Genomic DNA, 21,802 nt, shown 5'->3' with positions numbered 1-21,802 from the left:
AGCATAACTCTCTGTAGCGAGCACAACCTGGTTAATACAAATTTGCTGTTTCAATCAACCTTTGATTGGGGACATTATAAAATTATAACACTAAGGACATGATATATCACAGGCTACTACTTCGAAATTACAGGTTTGGTTTTTGTTTAAAATTATGCTTTTATTTAACTATTGGTATACATTAAAACAATTGTAAGTGAATTCAATAATTTTTTTATAATTACTTAGAAAAAAAACTATGATTAACAATTCGTATTAATTTTCAGCCTTAATAACCGCCTTATATTTGAGTCTGAATTTCTAAGACCCTTTAGTTTAAAATACTTAAATTTTATACTAACTATATGTATGAAAATCCTAGCAGCGCTCATTATATTTGGGCCTAAACGCCACCATGAAGATACTTGTTCAAAATTATTAGTGCACTATAAAAAAAAATTACGAACATACGAATACTTGATAAAACTGAAGTTTGTACTCGGAATACTAAAACGTGCAAACGTTTACCTGTTGGAGGTAACGCAAGTCTAGTATCAGCTGCAAAACCACGCTGTGCCAGTTTATCCAGCAGTGTCGTGGCTGACCATCACCTCTCATTGTCACCTTCTGTCGCTATAATAGAGGCTGTAAGGTATACCTAAAGTTTTTATAGGGTAAATAAAAAAGGAAAATATGTTAGTTAATGTGAGAATTTCCTTATTCACAAGATCTAAATGAGTTCGAGAATACTATTTTAACTAACGCGGCCGGCGCTGGTAAGTGCCTCATACCTCCAGACTTCTCTTCAATTCGAGGGCTTGATGATCCGTCCGATTGTTCCTGTAGCAACAAATACATCTAAAATATATTAGGTTAATTCGCCTTGCAGGAGCTGCACCGGTTACAATTAGAGGTCGTGGCTTCAGCTCACACCTTATACAATAAAATAATATGCAGATAATTTAATACGCTTTACAGTTTAATTAAATATATGTATATTGAAAAGTGAACTGACGCTGTCCGTGCAAGGTCAAATAGTAAAGGCACTTCTGAAACAAATTAGCCTTGTGGTTTTTTTGTCAGAATCAAAACCGGTAATAAAAATTGCTGTTCCGCGAATGCGAAATGATATAGCCTATCTTCGTGTATTGAAAAACGACATGATTTTCTCAGCTTTCATATTGAAACAAGTAAGTTTACGTAATACAATTATAACTCGAACTACCATTAACAGACCTGTCGCTACAGCCGCTCGTTGACATGCCGAGAGCAATTTTGAAAATTTGATTTCAGATAGTCTAACAGTTGGTGAACTAGGTTAATTGCTCTGTATTGTACTGTCACAGCTCATAGGAAATAATGAAGCAATGAACATTTTCACATAACGCTTCTTCCCTGAGGAAATAATAGGTCAGGGATTGGAGGTTGTAACTATTTTAAAATACATCGCATTATTTTAGTTGTTTTTAACCGGTTTGAAAAGGTAGGTTATTAGACTAACCTATATGTATGTAATATTGTTGGTTGTATGGAATTGGATAATATTTCATTGGGATGATCTCTAGGTTACAGTTGCGTGTGCTCAATTTCGTCAGTGTCTTTAAGTTTGTCCATAAATTTGAAACTAAAACTAATATTCTATGTAAACTTTGGCAACAATCTATATTTCAGTAGTTATTGATATGGCTTCACTAATTTCTTACGTGTAGTAGTTTTACAGTTTTTTAAACCTCTCCAACGTTTTTATTACAATAATACGTCTCTATATTCTAAAACGATGGTTTTTTTTGTGCCGACGTACCCGAATATTTTTTGCTATCTTGTTGTACAGGATAATTAAAATATAAAAAACACAGTAGTCCCATAACGTGTTAAAAACTGTACCTAATTACGCAGCTAAAGTAGTTCTTCAGTGTTACACAATACAAGATTTAAAATTATCGTGATTCCGTAGAAACTAACAAATATAAAAGGCATCTCAATTATATTTTTATCCGAAATGAGGTCAGCTTAGAGAAGCAACTTTTGTGACTTTTATTTGTTGTTTAAGTAATGATGAAATTATTATTTTTAGTGTCTAAGTTGTGGTATGAAATTCCTCCCACACGCCTATTTTCTAGAGGACAATTTTTCTATTTATCCTGTCAGTGATACAGAAATATCTTCGTAGGATTTATTATTTTTTCATTGACATATTGTACATGTGCTTTTATGCACAGTTTCTATAAATAAACCTTTATATATTCTATATTTTCCCATAGCGTCTTTCTGCCTATAAATAATATTATTATTTTATATATAATTTCTTTCTTGTTACTATTAAGAAATAGTGTTTGACAGTATTAGGTAATATGAAATAGTGTGTGACTATGTGTGTCCATTTTCATTATTTCAAATATTAAATTTACACAACTAATTTATATACCTGGTGATGATCAAGGTTGGCTGTAGCAGTCAGTAGGCCTAAAATTGCGGAGAAAGAACCTCTAGCCGCGCGCCGAAACCCTTCAGGTGGTGACTCAGCAGCGCCGCCTGCAACGCTTAGTGGTGATTGAGACCACTGAAACGATAGATAAGGAATAAAGAGGAAAAATCCACCATTAGTGTGGTTATTTAGTTATATCCCTAAGTTATTTAGGCTATAGTTATTTCCAAAACTATTTAGAAATATCCAGCGTTGCGAGCTAGGACTGGTTGCTTAGTAAAATTATCATAACTATAAATGCGAAATGCATGTTTCTTTTGAAACATGGTAAACAGTATTCAATTATTTCTGCAACCCATTTAATGTCCTATATTTATTTCTATTTAAAAACCAAATCATCATTATTTAATTAATAATCCAATTATTTTCCAGGAAGTAGACGTCAGTAAGCTTTGTTTGCCATAATTTTTATGCGTTATAAAATAATCATAAACCCATAATGGCCTACGCGACTTAATTGCCGTATTTAACGCACCGCCGCAAGAGTCCAAATTAAAATCAAGCAAACATTGATTTCTGTTTGGAAAGTTTTCATCTCTCTAGTGTGAGTTAATCAATAAGGCAGGCAGGCAATAAAGGCGTCCTAAAGTTATGGGACATGAAGGGAAAGTATCTTAAATATTGTAAATAGGGTATTTTACTGAAAGAAGTCTATGTTATTTTTAAAAGTTAGTAATACTGCATTTAAAGACTTTCTAAAAATTACTTGCCTCGTCTGGGAAGCGAACCGACTTAAATGTAAAAAAAACATTCGTACTTTTATGATGGCAATTGAAAGAACGGCCAAAAACGAATGAATCTTCTTAAGTAACATAGTATTTTAAAAGAAAGGAATAGCGTGAAATCATTTTAATCCAATTAAAACACATGAAAGTGGGTATTTTTTGTAAATTAGTTAAATAAATACTCAAAACGTGAATGAAGAAGAAGAAATCGAATGGTGTAATATAGGTGCATATACAGGATATGAGAAGCTTAGGACATGATAGAAGATTGATAGCTTAAGCATTTCTACATTCCAGATTGGTAGTTAGATTCACATTTATACTTCCACCTAACTTAAGAACAAACACGAGCGAGGATTTAAGCGTATAAATTAATAAGATGTCATAATAGTTAAAAATTATTAGTAATAACATGATAAAGCAACAAATAGTTACCGAGTGTAGATAATCCTGTATATTTCTTAAAATTGATGACTTTATGGGGGTGTAGGGTTGGTGGAAATGAAACCCCATATACTTAAACACACATGTATATTTACTCTAAAATAAATCAATACAATGTATCGTTTAAACAGTCTACCGGTAGCTTGTGTCGCGATACGTGACGTAGGTACGATCGTACGACCTGCCGGCGACGAAGCTCGGTAAAGACTAGCGTCTCCCGCGCAGTGTTGCCAGTCCCCACATCAGCCCCCCCCGGAGACCTACAGGTCGTACAAGTGGCGCGGAAATCGAACTCTTCTGCCTGAACGAGTTACATAATCAGGCTTCTTCGCAGGGGGCATACTGGGAACTGCAATGGTGTTATTGATAGGCTCCTCCTCAGTCAATATGTGTGCCGGTTTCACTCGATCTATAGACACCGTTGTTGTCTTGCCGTCCATTTCTATTCTCATGGTCTTGTCTGTCCGGTCAAGGACTTTGTACGGACCAGAGTATGGTGGTTTTAAAGATTTACGTACGGCATCCTGCCTTAAGAATACCGACGTTGCCTGTTTTAGATCCTTATGCACGAATGTTTTGGCCTTACCATGTCGCATAACAGGCGTTGGCTTTAACTGGCTGATATGCTGCCGTAGACGCGACAAGAAGTCACTGTGGTCGGTGATTTCAGTACCCGACGATATGAATAAGTCTCCAGGTAATCTAAGACCTTCACCGTATAACAGCTCAGCAGAGCTGGACGATATATCCTCCTTCCATGCGCTACGTATGCCTAAAAGAACTAAAGGAAGCACCTCATGCCAATTCTCGTTATCGTGACACATTATAGCCGCTTTTAATTGTCGATGGAATCTCTCCACCAGGCCGTTAGCTGCAGGATGATATGCAGTAGTTGAGATATGCTCGGAACCAGTAAGCCTTGCAAGTTCTTTAAAGAGATGCGATTCGAACTGCCTTCCTCTATCAGTTGTAATTTTAAGCGGACAACCAAATCGTGCGATCCACTCGTTAACAAAACCATAAGCCACACTTTCAGCCGTTATATCTGTTAACGGAATAACTTCAGGCCATCTCGTGAATCGGTCGACAGCAGTTAAGCAATAACGGTAGCCGTCTGAAATAGTCAGCGGTCCAATAAGATCTACATGAACATGGGCGAAACGTGAAGATGGTTGTGAAAAAACGTGTATAGGGGCTCGAGTATGTCTTCCAACTTTTGAGCGTTGGCACGCTATACAGGCTTTCGTCCATGCCCTACAATCTTTTTTTATATTCGGCCAAACATACCTCTCTGTCATAAGTCGAATCGTAGGCTTAGCACCAGGATGACTCAACCCGTGGATGGAGTTGAACGCTTGTTTCCGAAAATCAGGTGTGAGGTACAGACGTGGCGAAAGGCTGGAGATGTCGCAGTACACTTTGCTGGAATTAGAGATGTAAATTTTCTTTAAATTTAACGAAGAATTACTGTTTAATATATCGTTCAATTCCGCGTCTCTATCTTGTGCTGCAGCCAGCTGGTCTAAGTCTATGTCCGATATAGCTTCGATTCTTGACAGTGCGTCCGCTACGACATTATCATCACCGGAGATATGTCTCACGTCAGTCGTAAATTGCGAGACAAAATCATAATACCGGAATTGCCGTGGCGAACATTTGTCCGATGCCTTGCGAAATCCTGCGACAATAGGTTTATGGTCGGTCCAAATCGTGAAAGGTCTTAACTCGACCATAAACCGGAAGTATTTCACTGCCTCGTAGATTGCAAGCAATTCTCTGTCAAATGGGCTATATTTCCGCTGAGCTGATGTTAACTTTTTCGAAAAGAATGCAAGCGGTTGACATACGTCATTCATCTTTTGTTGTAGTACTGCACCTATCGCTATATCCGATGCATCTGTTACTAACATTAAATTCGCCGTTGGATTTGGGTGAGCTAGGAGAGTTGCACCCACAAGGTTCTCTTTGCACAACTTGAAGGCCTCCTCGAGCTCATGCGTCCAACATATGGGCGTCGTTGCTTTATTGTCATTACCAGAAAGAAGATCATGGAGTGGTGCTTGCATCTGAGCAGCATTTGGTAAATAACGTCTGTAAAAGTTTATCATGCCAAGGAATCGTCTGAGTTCTCTTAAATTCTTCGGCTGCGTAAAGTTCTGGATTGCGATGACTTTCTCTGGAGTAGGACGTGTGCCTTCTGCAGTGATAAGATATCCAAGAAACTCGATCTCTGAAACACCGAATATGCTCTTAGAAGTGTTCAAAACAGCTCCGTGATCTCGTAGACGTCCAAGTACTTGACGTAGGTGTATCTCATGCTCATCATGGCTTCGTGAGGCAATGAGAACATCATCAATATAAGGAAAAGCAAAATCCAGATCTCTTAATATTTCGTCCATGAATCTTTGAAATGACTGGGCGGCATTCCGCAGACCAAATCCCATGTAAGGAAATTCGAATAAACCGAACGGTGTTGTAATCGCAGTCTTAGGTATGTCACTGGGATTGACAGGTATTAAATTGTATGCGCGCACCAAATCAATTTTGCTAAACACTATGCAATTATTTAAATTATGTGAAAAATCGGCGATGTGGCGAACCGGATATCGATCAGGTATTGTACGGCTGTTTATACCTCTATAATCACCGCATGGGCGGTCTGTGCCATCTTTCTTAGGTACCAACTGTAGCGGCGCTGCCCACGGGCTATCTGAACGGCGTGCAATACCTGTTCTTACCATGTCTTCAAACTCACGCTTCGCTCTGCGGAGTCGATCCGGTGCCAATCTGCGCGGTCGGCTAAACACAGGTGGACCAGGCGTAGTCCGTATGTAGTGTAGCGTCTTGTGTTTGATCTCACGTACCTCTGGCTCACCCGATGGTTTCGTAACCTCCGGAAACTCAGTGAGAAGAATGTGATACCGTGAGGTGCCTGGAACAGTTTTGATTTGGTATACAGTAGCTGAAGCTGGCTTAGCACTTGCTTTAAGAGTTGTTGTTACATCCACTAGCTTGTGATTACGCACATCAACTAATAGATTATAATAAGCTAAAAAGTCTATCCCTATTATAGGTTTCGTCACATCTGCTATTACAAAACGCCAATGAAAGTCTCTGCGTAAACCGAGGTTTAAATTTAAATTGATTGTTCCATACGTATTAATCACTGAGCCATTGGCTGCATAAAGTTTGTACTCACAGTTTTTTAACTGCTTATTATTTACATATTTACAAGGATACACACACAAATCCGAACCAGTGTCTATTAAAAAATCCAGTCTTGTGTTTTTATCTACAACAAAAATACGACGCACGTGGTTGTGGCAGCCATTGTTCGTCGCCATTAATGACTGCTGTTGTCGTTTCCCTTATATGAACATGGCGCACGACACTTTGTCGCGTTTTCTTTGAATGTGTGGTGATACCAACACACGCCACTCGTTGAAACATCTCGTGAACGTCCATGGCTGTGTGATCGGCGTCGCGACTCGTATGCACGCTGTCCCGATCGCGAGCGTGGACGCCGAGATGTAGATGTAGAAAGGGCTGCGACTTGCTTGGTTAGCTCGGCAACGCAATTCCTTAGTTCTTTTATCTCGTTGTGCGGGGACGCCACGTGGTTAATTTGTGGTTGACACATGACGTCAGTAACTGCGTCCGCTAGCGACGCCAAGGAGTCTAGCGAGCTCTTTGGTTGTGACGCAATTATGACTCGAATATTTGTTGGTAATCGGCTCGACCATATGGACCTAATGAAGTCATCTGGAATTTCTGGACCTGCGAGATTTTGTAAGTGTCTTAAAAATTGGGATGGCTTCCGGTCTCCAATGTCTTCGTGTGTTAAAAGTTGTCGCACCCGTTGTTCTTGGGATGATGACAATCTCGATATTAATTCGGTCTTCAAAGATATATACTTGTCCGTAGTGGGCGGGTTTTTTATTATGTCTTTAATTTCCGAAACATACTTGTAATCCAAATTTGACACTACATAGTTATACTTAGTAGTGTCCGCCGTGATATTCGCCAACGTAAACTGGCTTTCGATCTGTGCGAACCATAGCACAGGTTCGTCGGGCCAAAATGGCGGCACTTTAACACTGACGCTATTGATCACGGGAGCGTCATGCGCGTCTTGATTGTCCATCACGTCGGTGTCACCAATATATGGGGGTGTAGGGTTGGTGGAAATGAAACCCCATATACTTAAACACACATGTATATTTACTCTAAAATAAATCAATACAATGTATCGTTTAAACAGTCTACCGGTAGCTTGTGTCGCGATACGTGACGTAGGTACGATCGTACGACCTGCCGGCGACGAAGCTCGGTAAAGACTAGCGTCTCCCGCGCAGTGTTGCCAGTCCCCACAACTTGTTTTCAAATGGTCCATTTTTTTCAGTTTTAAATAGTAACTTGAACTTAAAACATTAAATGTTTTACTCAAATTTTTTTTCTCAAAAATTGCTCAACCCAACCCGTTACGGTTGGGTTTGTTCATCTAGTTTTTCCAGTTTTAACTTCATCTATCAGTAAAGTTTATCGTTTAACTGTGAAAAGTATCTTCCAAGTTTCAGCACAAGTGTGTACAAAGTTATAATGAATTTTCAAGTGCTTTTAACCGCTACAGGCTCTTGATAATAAATAACAATTGTTTTAATCGTATAAGAATCCAAATAAGGAATAAATTTTATATTAATGAAAGATATTATATTTAACCATAGCTTTTTCCTTATTTAATTATACTTCGTTACCATAATAAACTTAATTATACAAATAAAAAAACCTAAAGTAAGTAGGTAACATAAGTTATTAGGCAACGGCATAATCCGGCACCCTTATATATATTAAGGCCGCCCAGGCAACCCACAACAATAAAAAAATGTACATTACTTTCACTGCAAAGCCTTAATAAGGCTGTACAGTGACATACATTTTAAAAGTTGAAATAAAACTTTAAAGTTATTTCAAATACTTATATTGTAAGAAAACATGTTTACATAGCAAAATACCATACAATACATACATAAAAGTTGTATCATTATTGACTTACACGACATTCAGTAAAGCCCGCGGCTGAACAACACGAACTTTTCAGGTAATTTAACTTGCAATAAGCTTTGTTCGCGAGTGGTACAGAGTTTAGGCACCTACTAATAATTTACGGTTAGGCTGTTATAAAAATGAATGTTTTAATTTAGAAGTGTATGTAGACAACTTTTATCATTAAAAAAGTATCATCACATAAACGGCTACTCATCACATTTTATAATTATTTAAGGAATTTCGATAATAAGGACAGTTTTACACTTTTTCACATGTTCCTAATATAAATCCTATTTAAACCTCACCGTGAAGTGGCCTAGTGGCTTTAGCGTGCAATCTGTGGTCGTAGGTCGTCGATCCCCAGCTGTGCACCAATTTGGTGAAAGAAAACATCGTGAGGAAACCGGCTTTTATGAAAGAGATACAGAAATCTGAAAAGAATGTAGCGAAACTTAACTTTTTTTTTATTATACACCGCACCGCTTTTATTTGTAATGCTCGCGTATTTTAAAGACAATAATTTAGTTTGAATATAAATAATTCTATCTACAGATAATTAATTTCCTGTCATTGTAGAAAATTTAATATAGATATTTACGTTCGCATAGTTAGAGAGGCCAATTATCGTAGAATTACTGTACATACATTGTTAACGAACTCGAAACAAACGAACATGAATAATATAATGAGATACAAGGCTTAAATGCGATCTTTACTGAGCTGAGAATTAATTATTAAAACACGTCGGATCACTGGGCTCATAACGTCAACCGAATGAGAATAGAAAAATCTGTGAATGATATTATTTATATTGCTGAATATTTAGATACATTATAGTTAGCATACATAACGCACGTGTACTTTTTTTATAACAACCTAGCCTACGGGACGCCCTAACAGAGTAGTCGTCGCAGCCCATTGACACCTATTTTTGTGGGTGGGTTGACGGCCTTTGAGGAAAGATTAGGCTTTTATTTTATACTAGGAGGTCGTATCTCCTAGGAAAGACCACAGGGAGTTTATTCCGTAGTTCGTAAAAGAAAATGTCTTGTGAAGCGGACCGTGAAAGACTAAGTCTAAGGCAAGCCGGTTTCCTCACGATGTTTTCCTTCACCGTTCGAGCTAATGTTAAAAGCGCACATAGAATGAAAGTCAATTGGTGCACAGCCGTGGATCGAACCTACGACCTCAGGGATGAGAATCACACGCTTAAGCTACTAGGTTAGGTTACTAGTACCAACACTGCTGTTAAGTCATAGAGACTAGAGTGATCTATATAAGTTACAAAGCAAGCAGATTATGCGCATAATGCAGAAAATGTGATACAACATATGATGGCTATGTATAGGATTCACAAAGAACATTCGCGCATTCTCAGAGGATTAGGGAATGTATGAATAGAGGCTTTAAAAGTATAAAGCTCAAAATCTATTCATTACTTAACAATGAGCTTAAAACAGATATTTGTTAAATATAGATGGGTGGAATAGCATTTAGATAGTGTTTCGGAGTAATTAGGTTGTGTTAGTTTTATCTATTATTAACATATTAGTTTGATAAATTGCTTATCAGCTTCACTTACACCCACAATGTGAGTTTTCTGTAATAATCTTTAACTCCAGCGATTAAAGTTCAAATTCAAAAACTAGTTTTTATTGTGACATCATTACATTACAGACTTTTGTCCTTTTTCAAATCCATATATATGCGGGGATATAGCTCAGTGGTAGAGCATTCGACTGCAAATCGAGAGGTCCCCAGTTCAAACCCGGGTGTCCCTTAAGTTATCCTATATTTTATTAATTTTATACATATGAAACCGAATTATGTCAAGCCACATAACTGCCTTATAGGTCCCGGAATAGAAATTAATTTATTTTCAATAAAAAAACATTCATATTTTTTATTCCCAAGATGTTTCTTAACTATACCTGGTCAGTGAGGGCCGGATCTGCCCCACGAGCCAGCAACAACTCAACAATGTCTGTCGCATCGACCGCGCACGCAGCATGCAGCGCTGATGATCCCACCTAAAGCCAAATATCATAGTTAGAAAAGCAGAATATCTTCAATTTTAAAATAATATATTTTTGATTATTTATTATCTTTCGTAATCACAATCAACCTTTGCTAATAAGGTTTCCTGTGCTAATTATTTATTTTGAAACAAAATTACGTTATTCTGTAAATGCACATCTGCTCCAAATGCAAGGAGGTGTTCTACAATGCCGCGACATCCCTGCGCACACGCCATCTGCAGCGCCGTCACACCATTCTGCAACGAAATTAAACTCAATTTTGTTTCTTTTGAAGTTCAAAGAAACTTATGTGAATTATGAATGCTTATAGGAAAAGAAAGCTTTTCTTTGTTTTAGTGAAATAAATAAACTCACGCTATCAACAGCATCCACGTTACATTTGCTTTCCAATAGAGTCTGTACCAGCTCAGTATGTCGATGGACTGATGCAATATGCAATGGAGTTCTGCCGGAGTTATCACGAGCCTCGCGCGAGGCTTCCTTGCTATCAGGAGAGCGGCAGTGCTGCTGTGACCTCCCTCACAAGCTAGGTCAAGTGCCGTCCGACCAGCCTAATACCAAAGATACATATTTACGAATATAAGTATTCCCATATTCGCTCTAATAGCTTTTAGTAGTTTAATAAGAACAAATATTTTTAATTCTTCTTAGACGGTGTACGGTTCCTGGGTCAACGGGATGCTTCAAATAATAGAGATTTATTGATTTACTCTATATTTACCACTCGCATGTTACAATAGAATATGAGCGAAATAATGACGTGCTAATTGCTATATACCGAATGAATACAATTTAACAGTCAAAGAGAGTGCCTACGTCTGGCTATGCTCTCGGGGTGTAACTCCCATGATTTAGTTCGCTATGAACGAATGTAGAAGAGAGTGCCTGCGTCGGGCTATACTCTCGGGACGTAACTCCGACGATTTTGGAAATCGTCACGCTTATAAGTGATCGATATGTAGAGCCATGGCACGTACAAACATAGGAATTTGTCAAGCTTGTAAATGAGCAAGAATTTACGAACCTTGGCACGTACATAGGGATCATCACGCTTATAAACTAAGAAAGCCTGAGTGAGCAAAATGTACAGCCTTGGCTCGTACATACTCCCCCAGGTAAAAAGTGCAAGATGAATATGTAGTGCTTTACAAGATGAAACCATTATATGCTTAACTTAAGGAAATGTTTAACAGTCTCTAAACTTATGTTAACACTTCTTATACTATTCCATGGCACTATCACTAACACTAAGAAATATCGGAGTCCGGTCCCGGGTGGGTCTCCCTGACGCCACTGCGAAACCGGTTGCTGTTTCAGCTGATGCTACACCTACTGCTCCGTGACGTCTCTTGATCTTTATATGATCGTAATGTCCTATCCACTACCTGTCTTGAGCACATTCTGAGAACTATCATGAGCATAAAAAGTACATTACTGTGTTGTTGAATGAAACCATGACTTAGGTTAAATATGATTGTTATAAAATGCAACCGTACCTCGGTAATTTGATATCTACATAAAATTATTCATTGTATTTGACGTCTTTCACAGTAGGTCAATCCACTAGCTAACATATGATATTTTGCTGAACTGGCATTCCATGTATTGTTTATGATATTATATTAATCATCCTTTTTCACGTTATAAAATTAAATACTTTCACTCAATATTGAATGTAAAGTTTCGACGATGTATGTTATACATAAATGGAACTGTATTTATTTATGCTTAAAGGAATTTTAAGTATAATTTTATAGATGGTGCTTTTCTTTCTTTTCCTTTGGTTACTCATATTGGACTCATAGGATTGCATTACTGAATAAGTTTGCTGTATGTTACTTTTATGAAATCCTGAATCGGTGAACCTGCGATAGTGCGGAGCGATAACGCTTCGCAATCTTCCCCTTTTACGAAAGATATCACTCTTTCTGACCTTACTTTTTGACCTTCCTGTAAATTCCTTTCTCGTACAGACGGAATACCTTTTCATATTCCTTAGTATGTAAAATACTAAGGTTTTAAGGCAATCAAGGTTCATAATAAATTACCAAAAACATTAAAAGATCTCCTACTAGAGATTGAGTCGATGGTTATATTCTACTAGAGTTTTTAAAAATCAACTCAATGTACCTACTACTTTTGGAAGAATCATATTTTTGAATAATGTGATGTTCTATCATTACAAATTTACTATAGTGATATGACTCGTAATGTATGTAACTTATATGTAAAATTCCTTTTAAGTCAAATTTGCACACTTGTGTGGCAGAATATGAACTTTAGATTGTACCACCACAAGATTTTGTGCAAATAAATTATTATTAGTAAAAAGTAAACTAAAAATGATTCAATTATTATGACTAAGGTTAAAATTACTTGTTCGTTTATAGTCGGCAAGATATCTTTATAACGTAATATAAAAATAAACTCAACCCCGAATAAATGGAGTTCGTGAATATTGATGCTGCAAATGTTTTGGAACGAAATAAGGACATTGAATGGAATTGAATTTCGGTGAGTAATTATTAGAACGCAACACTTCAATGGGTGGAGAACAATGAGTTCCATAACGGACATTATTGGAAAAGTAGGTAGTAGTAAGTAGTAAGTACAAATATTCCCTTCTACGTAATTCTTCCTTATATTATTAGCCTTTTTCTAATACACTTACCTTTAGTGGCAGTGAAATTTCCTTAGTGGCATCTGTATCAACTAAAATCCGAACCGATAAGCGGTTTTTACATAGATAGCCTTGGATTCCAACGATTTTATATGAGTTGATTGAGGTAAAAAATTGTTAAATGTATATTTCTGTATGATAGTTTTCCAATATACAGAAAACCAAGCGTGCCACCACTTTGATATTAACTCTGATGGTAACTTAAAAAAAAACCATATACCAATGGGTTTTTATTAGGTCTGGGCCTCAAATTTCTGTATCCATTCCGTAATCATTTCTGATAAGCAAGTAGGTGATAAACCTTCTGTAACTGACACACACCGTCGATTTTTTGTGACTACGTTTTGAGTGAGTGTCAAATGGGCACATATAGGAACGAATTATATATTCTTATAAGTAAGCTGATATAATTCTATCAAGCAAGACAGGAACACAATTTACCGAACATTTACGATCCATTAAAAACCTTAGACCAATTTATTTAGTCTAAGTATACTTAGTACGTACCTGTTCCTGATTTAGTAGGAACAGTATTGATACCTGGCTGAAAATATTTTTTTATTAGAAAGAAAGCAAGGTTTGTTGTCGTTGGTGGGTCGACCTCGAATAGAATATACAATACATCGTTGTAGTCAACGTCAAAAATAATATTAATTATTTTAATATTTCCTGACTTTGAGATTTAATTTCAACAATATTATACGCAGAAATTGTAGAGATATTTGATGAAGCAAGTAATTTAGTTGTTTTGCCTCGCAAGCTTTGTCAGACGTTAACTGTCTGCTAAATTATGCTTCATTTGTTTAATGAATATTCAAATATCAAAGAATTTACGCTCAGCTAACTAAAACGCTTATTGAAGTGGAACTACTTTATCGGCGTTAGAAAAAATTTACCGTCACATTTTTTGGTTACGCGTCACACTTTTCCATTACGCGCCATCTTTTTCTTGTCCCAACCGCGGTTGATTCGAAGAGATTCGAAGCCATTAATAACAAAAATGTATAATAAGTAATAACCATAACAATGATAGTAATAATTATATTACAATTAATGAAATTCTTAGTAGTAATAAGGTAAAATGAAATATTTGTATTATTTGTATTCATGTCTGTGATAATAAAAGCGTTTTGTTAAACTTTATCTAATTTAACTTTATTAAACCAATTCTTGTGAAGTTGCATATAGTAGATAATTTTTCGAAAAATAAGGTCATAAAGATTTTTTTTTTAAATAATTTAATGTCTTTTTTAAATAATAACAATGATTATACTATGTCTATGTTCTGTATAGCTGTTGAAGAGTAAACGTACATAAATCCGCCTTCAAATTTGTATCTCTAAGCTTAATAATCTTGAAAATCGTAATCACATATCATATATCTATGTCGCAGCCAATAAGCTTAATTAGCCGTTCAATCAACAGCCTAGCCTCTTTACTAAACAGCGCCATTAAACTAGCAACCTGAATTGTATTCAGCCGTAGCATTTGTTACAACATTTAATAAACTGGATGGCTAATGCTTAGGCCATTCGTACGATCATGTGACAGAAATAAAAAACTGGAATATGTGACATAAGAGATTCTTTAAGTTATTAGTGTTTTTAAGCTAACCGTTAGTATCACTATACTCCTTCATTTCATTAAACTTTGGAAAACTTAATCAAATTTGTTGTTTACCTACGATTTATTGACAGTTTGGAGTAGGTGACAGAAAGTGGAAACAAGTCGTGTAACGTCAGCGTTTCAAGTCATTTGTCTAGCTGTTTGATCAAATGGCTGAATATCATTCAGGCCGTCAGTTGAACGGCGCTGTTTAGTATAGAGACTAAGCTGTTAATTGCACAGATAATTAAGCTAGTTGGCTACGATATCCACGTATGAAAAGAACAAAAGACTAATCGATGCTATAAAAACAGCATGAAACGAAACTGCTACGATTTCGTAATGTGACCTATAGACTCGTAAGCGGATGTTTTATGTGAATATTATGCGAATGGAGCTCACTAACGACCAATTAATTGTAGAAATCATATTGATATACGTTTTCGCCTTAATCTATTATTATAAGATATTAACAGGTTCAATGTCCAAGCATGAAAGTAGAAGTACCTCTCACGTCGCATTTTTGTATACAATACTGACAAATATTGACATATTGTTTCTGGTGGGTGAGGTGGGAACCTCACTAGAAAAAAAAGTTTTGCCGTATGTACCAGCATTTTTTAAGTTGTCAGTTATATGTCCTGTCAAGTCCGCGCCATATATGCAGCTATCCCCGTATACGGGCGTAGTACGTCCACAATTCCAAAAAGCCTTGAAGTTGTACCTGCAAGCAGACCTGTGGTCTGTGGACAGTGAACCTGTTAAGTAGTCAGAATGTTTGTCTCATTTATTTTCAAAGTGACGTGAAAATTACTGTCGTGCGTCACAGATGGTATTCTTATGCGGCTTTTAAGTGAATTCTGATAATAAGTCAAGAATCATCATCATCATCAATGACTGTAAAGCCCCTTGTTGGGCCTTGACCACCTCAAGTATATTTCTCCATCGCGATCTGTCTCGTGCTTCTTGCGTGCAACTTCGAAGACCTATTGATTCAAGGTCCTTGACAACTCTATACCATCAACGCAGCCTCGGTCTACGAGGTTTTCTCTTGCCACCAGAAGAAATAGATGACGTTGGCGTCAAGGTTCGTAATACGTTAAACACCGTCATCGCAAACAAATAAGTCAAGAATGACTTTATTTACACAAAAAAACAGTGTTTATAACGGCCACTCAAATTCAATTGTTTTACTAGTAGTGTTAGTATTAGCTCGCTCTAACTAAACTTACCTTATTAATTGCATCAATATAAGCTCCTTTTTCCAACAAAAGCTCCACCACGTTGGTGTAACCGGCTCGTGAAGCAAGCGCTAGGGACGCGTCACCCGTTGCGTCGATGGTTTGTACTCTTGCGCCGATAGAAATCGCGAACATGGCAACATCGTATGAACCACGAGCGCACGCGCATTGCAGAAGATCATTCTGTTTCTGATGAATTTAAATTAGTTTAATATATGTTACATATGCATTTAATAATCACCATCTGTTCACGAAGTATTTTCGAACCAATTTATTCTTCAAGAAAAGAGCGTACCAATTTTTCAAAGGCCGGCAACGCAATCGCGAGCCTTCCGGCAACGTACATGACATTGTATTTTGCCTCCTATTACATAAAAAAATTGAGCATTTGAATTACGTGTTCATTTAGCGGGTTTTCTGTGCCAGAAACTAATGTTTCACCGGGATCAGAACTCAAGACCTACGTCCCAATAAACAGTAAGATAACAAATACATTAAGGAAATTAATATCATTAGTCACGTGATTAAAAGATTCAATGAAAATCAATTTTGTTTCTATCTAAACGCCTTGAAATATTTTCTTCAAACGCTCAAGCGTTTTATGAACGTTATTTTTTAATGTAATATGAGATAAGGATTATATTTTCAAGGATGTAACGCCTCATTAAATCGTTTATTGACCGATTCAAATCACAAAATGGAGTGCAGAAATAAATATTTATAGGCGATATCATTTTTATCCTTGATCCTATCTTTATGTTACCTTTATTTTTACTTTCTTTAGCATTACTGGTAGTCCTATTTAGAAAGTTGATTTTGCCATATCTTGTTTTATATTTGATTTTATTAAGTTTGATGCATTAATTAAGTTTACCTAATTACCTTACCTTATACCCCCTTTTTAAAAAAAACTAAACCATTGTACTCTTTTAACTGTGCTCCTTTGACTTTTATATCGAATTGTATTTACCCTGTGTTGAAGAGAGACAGACAGTACATTACGTAAAACGGTGCATTAAGACTGATATTATTTATAATGAATAAAAAGTTTTTTTTTTGTAGTATTACTTTAATTACCTACATCAAAGCAAATTAATAAAGAAAATAATTGCATAAATTAAAAAAAAAATATTATTATTTAATGCATGATGTTATAATTTAAAATTACTAGGGTATTATAAAAACCTTATTGGTAGCAGCCAGACAAGCGCCAGCTTGAACTAGAACTTGAACAGCGTCCAGGTGTCCATGCCAGGCTGCCATTAACAATGGACGCATGCCAAACTGCGAATCAACAACATAGATTTAACTTTAATTAATTATTTAAACTTGAAAATTCTACCAGGACATAATATTCGATATAGGTATGTATCTCTTTATTTTTGGAGTCAATATCACAACTAGACATACACTAATCCGAAATACATAATTTAAATAAATTCATAAATCATCACATGAAATAAAGATTTCAGGTTAATTAGGCATAATTTAGTAATATATCAATGATAGTTTACAAATATTAAATGCGTTTCTACAGCCGCAGAATAGAGGGCGCAGACTAAATTCGTTCTATACAAATAAATAAAACTATATTTTTAGGTCTGGGCCTCAGATTTCTGTATCTGTTACATGGTCATCGCAATAGGCAAATGTCTGTCCTTTGCCTGACACACGCCGTCACTATTTTTCCTTTGCCGTTCGAGCGAATGTTAAATAAGAAAGTCCATTGGTGCACAGAAGCGGATCGAACCTACGACCTCAGGGGTCGCACAATGAAGCCCTTAAGCTCTGCTCTGCGCTCTTGTCACACATTGACATTCGTTCTATTTTTGCCAATATTGACGACCTCAATCGTTATTCCACGTAAAATGTACCGTTTATTCAATATGGCCACATATCAATAAGCACTGAATATTCAATATTACCTTGTCAACAGCCTCAATATCGCAGTTGGCGTCGATCAGTAATTTGATTATCTCCACATTGCCTCTACTTGCCGCCCAGTGTATCGGTGCCCGCCCATACTGAAATATCATTATAGTATTGATCCTGTAACGCTTAAAGAAAACATGTGGTTGACCTATTATCAATGAGAAATAGAAAATCGAAACATGAAAGTCAAGTCTCGGTTGGTAAATAGGCTGGTAACTTTAGCACGAACACTTATAAAGCAAAAATACTTTTTTGTCTAGAATTAAGTTCTAAAACGTTTAAAAGTAAGTTTAACTAAGTATTTATTATTTAGTTTAAAAGTAAGTAAAACTAAGATTTTTGCTATTGATATAATTATATATTGTCCTGTTTTACCCAATTTTGCAGGATACGCCATCGACTTTATGGTCCGGGGTGGGCCGGTTTTATAACGATGTTTTCCGATGCCGAGCCAGTGGTAAATGCGCACAGAAAGAAAGTCGATTGGTGCACAGCCAGTGTTCGTATGACCTCAGGGATGAAACACTATCATGCCACTTGGCCAACACAGGCAGTGTACACTTACTTACACCATACATTTTTACTTCAAATAAAACTAAACTTTTAAAAATAAAGGGCAATCAGGCTGGAGGCTCCCCATATTCTATGCGACACTCACATTGCCCAAAGAATCCCGAGTGCGTTGCCGGCACTTTAGAAACCGGTACGCTTCTAGGACCCAAGGAGGTTCAGAATTTCGACGGGAAGCTATATCCACGTACAGAAAGCACTAATACAGTCTAGAACATATTCTACCTGACTTAGTAATCACATGCTTTTTCATAAAAAAAACAGCTACCAAAGCATTCTTTCAATCGCTGAATAATTCATGCGTGTTCCTGAGAGTTAGATACTAATCTAGAATGGTAAATACAACCCGGAGTCAGAGGTGATAAAAATTCAAGCACGGCTGGTTGAGCTTACATTTTGGATGAAGGTCGAATCTTGTGTCACGTTCCTTTTTTTTCAGATGAACTTCGAAACAGATCTAAGTGTCACAACCTTACACTAATTTGTGGCGCTAGTACTATGTAGCTATCTATCTATTTTGTTTCATATAGAACAAGAGGCAAACGGGCAGGAGGAGGTGATGTTAAGTTATACCACCTTTCATCAACACTCTACGTCCGAGGGCTTGCGAGTGCGTTGCGAGCCTTTAAATAAATTGAAAGAATTATAGGAATTACATAAAAAACGTGTTACAGAGTGCATAAACATTATAACCCTTAGTATAATATTGGATATAGCGAATGCCTTCGATCGGGTGTAGAAAGCGCTTCTCTCGAAGCTTTCAGCCTTCTTTCCGAAAAACTACAGAGGATGTTCCGACCTTAAAACCGTGAACGCTAGGTCCCACAAGGCCTATCTATGTCTTATACCCGACTGTTTCTTCTGCATATCAATTATATGTTGCAACTTAGCAACATTCATTGCCTAAAGAGATCGATCTGAGATAGATCTAAATAGAGTAAGTAAATCAAAGACTTGAAAGCAGGTTGCTGTGTGCTGAGTTCAAGCGAGGAAGAACTTCATCAGTAGTGACAAAACAATTGAATAAAAAGTTCAAAACATATTCTAGGCGTCGTTTGTTTTATAGTGAAGATATCTATAGAGTGTCCATAATACATATTATACACAACCATTTGTGTATAATATGTATTTGTAGGTAAATGGTTTTTGACGCCAGAAACCAACCAGATAGACAATTTCACAAAACTGTTTGCGTTTGTTACAAGATCCTGGCCGATTTTTAACGATTAATACATTAAAAACTACAAAAGAAACATGGCATTATGGCCGGGAAAGAAAAAAACAACCCATGACTTGGATGAGACCGTCATCTTCACCTCCGAAGAAATTTAAGGCGATTCCATCTGTTTTAAGATTTTTTTTTGTAAAGCGCCTTTAATGCCTTTGATTGTGATATAAATTACCGAGTTTATTTTAGTTGTTCTTCTGCTAATTGTTATTAAGAATTCCTTTATTTTCGGCAACTATCGTTATAGAGATAATTTTATCTAAACGATTTCATGATCTTAAAATAGCACTTACATTATTTCTACAGTTGACATCCGCGGGTCTCTGCAATGCCTCTCTAACAGCAGCTGGCTCATTCTTGATGACGGCTTCATGAAGCAACAGGTCGTTCTGTTGTACCCGAGACCGGTCGCACATCTGTGAAGAAAAGTATAATGTTGGATACACCCTTAACAGGAATAATAAGTTACGTATTTATCATAACAGAATAGTGACGCTAAATGTTTGAACTTATACAGCGCTCTGTTAGTGTATTTAAATGAAAACATTGAAATATAATTCGTGTCGTCAAATACGGATGCTCCAATGATGCTCCTATTGATTGTGGTCTCAAAATTTTTACTCCACTCCACTCAACTTTCTACATTAAGCCGTTTTTCATTTTCTAAACAATTTCAGTGTTATCTACACGTGTTTATTTTAATACTGTAGTATTAAGTAAGCAATTGAACCCTTAGACGATTGAATTAATACAATATATAAATTTAGTTACAAAGGACAATCGCTTTTTTATATAAATGGTTGTCTAAAAGCTTTGCATTTTTCTTAAAAACAATTTCGTAATACGTGAAGAACAAGGATTTCATTTTCATGACTATGATTATTCTTCAGTGTCTGATTCGTTTAGGGTTACCCAAATATTATTGTTCTCCGTCGGCGTCAGATTTTTTTTTTTATAAAATAGGGGGTAAACGGGCAGGAGGCTCACCTGATGTTAAGTGATACCGCCGCCCATGGACACTCTCAATGCCAGAGGGCTCGCGAGTGCGTTGCCGGCCTTTTAAGAATTTGTACGCTCTGAAGGATCCTAAGTCGAATTGGTTCGGAAATACTTCAGTGGGCAACTGGTTCCACATAGCGGTGGTGCGCGGCAAAAATTGCCTTGAAAAACGCTCAGTCGTGGAACGGCGGACGTCGAGGTGATACGGGTGGAATTTTGTATTCTGCCTCGACGTCCGATGATGAAACTCAGAAAATGAAATAAAGAGTTCCATGCCCTGCAGAACCACTTCGGCGACAGAGGCAGCGACGGAATCTGGAGCTTCCGACGAAAAGCACATAGGCCCCCAAGGGTAGGACGCAAAGAAAGACCGCATCCCATCCCAATCTGCTGACCGATAGTGCCAAATACGGCGACAACCCGAAAAACGGGGCCGAGGAGGGCGCGTAGTAGGCACAGTACTCCGGACCACACAATGATCCGATGAACCCAATGGCGGGTCAACAGAGACTTGATAGGTCTCCGGATGTGAGGTCAGCAGAAGGTCCAACAAAGAGGGTTTATGACCATCCAGATCTGGTATTCGCGTAATCGCAGGGACCATTTGTGACAGGTCGTAAGCTAAAGCAAAGTCGTGAAAGGATCTTCCCGCGTGATCGGTGGTTTCCGAGCCGAGCCAATCGGCATGGTGAGCGTTAAAATCGCTAAGTATCACGATTTCAGCGGTAGGAACCCCTTCGAGCAGGGAATCTGTAGCCATTTGGATGTGCTCAATGAGTCGGTCAGTTTCGGTATTTCCGCTATGGGACCTATACAGGCATGCGTAGAA

At 37.2% G+C, this 21,802-nt stretch overlaps 1 non-coding gene and 1 pseudogene across 1 annotated transcript; one reads left to right on the top strand and one right to left on the bottom strand.

The window, feature by feature from the left end:
- Positions 1–696: 696 nt before the first annotated feature.
- Positions 697–20,390, bottom strand: LOC123718351 (annotated as a pseudogene).
- On the top strand, positions 10,389–10,460 carry Trnac-gca. Its single transcript has one exon. It is a non-coding gene; the product is annotated as a tRNA-Cys (tRNA).
- Positions 20,391–21,802: the final 1,412 nt, after the last annotated feature.

This window comes from Pieris brassicae, chromosome W, assembly GCF_905147105.1.
Source record: "Pieris brassicae chromosome W, ilPieBrab1.1, whole genome shotgun sequence".
Classification (NCBI taxonomy): Eukaryota; Metazoa; Arthropoda; class Insecta; order Lepidoptera; family Pieridae; genus Pieris; species Pieris brassicae.
Note: the sequence above shows the minus strand (reverse complement) of the source record. Positions and strands in the feature narration are given on the sequence as shown.